General features: G+C 35.0%; 1 long non-coding RNA gene across 1 annotated transcript in view; it reads left to right on the forward strand.

Annotated features, from left to right (window-relative positions):
• Nucleotides 1–1,234, forward strand: part of LOC107104936 — a 5,223-nt gene extending 3,989 nt beyond the window's left edge. Inside the window, exon 3 of the long non-coding RNA XR_001482306.1 lies at nucleotides 1,200–1,234. This is a non-coding gene — a long non-coding RNA (uncharacterized LOC107104936). The remainder of the gene's footprint in view (nucleotides 1–1,199) is intronic.
• The last annotated feature ends 556 nt before the right edge of the window (nucleotides 1,235–1,790 follow it).

A 1,790-nucleotide genomic window follows, 5' to 3' on the forward strand; every position in this document is an offset into this window, starting at 1 on the left:
TACAGAGAGATCATGAAGGTATATTTAGTAGCAGCTGTTAGAATGGGTTCTTTTAATTCTTGTGTCAATGAAAGAACAGCACAATTTACTGTTTGCTTTTTCTAACTACAACAGCTAACACGAGAGAGCTGAAAGATGAGTTGGAGAAGCTGAAACAACTGTACCAAGGTTTTTATCAAACTACATTATTGCTGCTTTCATGTGAAGAATATTTTTATATTATAATATGTTTAATATGTAATTGCTACTTTTACAAGTAACTAATTTTCAATATCTAGAGTGTAGTACAAATATATGCATTACAATCTGTAAGGAACTGCAGATTGTAAAAAGAAAAAAAAGAAACCTCTCAGTGAATCCAAATCAGAGTGCTTTTATTTGACATTGTACCGAGTACAATTCAATTTCTTTAAGGACAACACATGCAAGAGACACAATATAAAAACACATTTGGTCAGACAGCTGCAGCAATTGGAAGGATGAAAGTGTTTGAACCTGGTCCTTTATTTGTGAGGGAGTGATCCCTGTGTAATACAAAAAAGAAAAGACATTTTTGATTTTTAACAGAATTTATTCCAATTAAGTAAAGCAGTCAATACAGATAATAGATATTACCTTATCTCTAGTCCACCTCAACATCTCTCTTAGAGGGTGCAGTTGAGTGTGAACTTAAATGTAGGTTTTTTATTTATCCTAAAGCTACACCCTCTCAAGATTCATCTGACCCAAAGTCTAAAGCAAATCTTCCTGTTAACAGTTAACTAAATAGTTTTAAACAAAATATAATAATACCACACATAGGGTGTAGATGAGGATACATGGTCCAGGGGGGGTCCTGTCATTATGCCTCTAAATCATGATGCACCCTGGTTACTTGGCTAAGGTAAGTCCCTTTGGTTGATGAGTCTGCATGCATGACTTTTTCCTGGGAGTCTGGGGATTGAATCCAATCCATAGATGCCACACAGGACTAAGACTTTTGTGATAACATTTTATAGCACTAATACACAACACCTCATCTCATGACCTTTTACAAAGAAAATCCAATAAACTCAAACGGTCAGATTGGTAAAAAGTTTTCTATCTAAGGAACACCAGCTAAAGTAGGTGATGTTAGACATTTATTTACATTTTCTTATTGACTTACAATGATTCATCAAAGCAATAACTTTGTAATTTGTTTTTGTTTTCACACACAGCTAAGACAGAGGAGTTGGACAAGCTGAAACAACAGCACCAAGGTATTTAAAAAGTGAAAAAATGTATAAAGAAAGCAACACCAGCTTCAATTAAAGTATAAACATACAAATATTTTTTTTATATCACCACATATAAATGGAAGCAAAATCTTGTGTGATAAGAATTGTTTTTGGATCAGTAGAGGTACCAAGTAATACAGTACAAATACTTTATTACCTTACTTAAAGGCACATGGACTTTGTGACCTACAAAGTTGTCGTATACAAGTTATTTTAAATGACTCCTTAGGCCAATATACAGTGCTTGACACTATCAATGCTACGAGCGGGGCTCCCCTCTTATCTAGTCAACTTAGATATATCTAAGTAAGTTGGGGGAAGACGCAGGTTGGCCAGGTTATGTGACCTGGAAGAACAAATTGCCTTACGACCAGACTCTTATATAGTCATGGAAATAATGCTTTTTTCTCCAGTATTTTTCCACCTGTTCGACCACTGGTCAGGCAAGGAAAAAGTTTAAACCTTCTATGGAGGCAAAAAAAGAGAAAACGTGAAAGAGATCATGCGCGAGGAAAAACAAGAGTCGATCTT

Source organism: Cyprinodon variegatus, unplaced genomic scaffold (genome assembly GCF_000732505.1).
Source record: "Cyprinodon variegatus isolate N-32 unplaced genomic scaffold, C_variegatus-1.0 Scaffold1963, whole genome shotgun sequence".
NCBI classification, from domain to species: domain Eukaryota; kingdom Metazoa; phylum Chordata; class Actinopteri; order Cyprinodontiformes; family Cyprinodontidae; genus Cyprinodon; species Cyprinodon variegatus.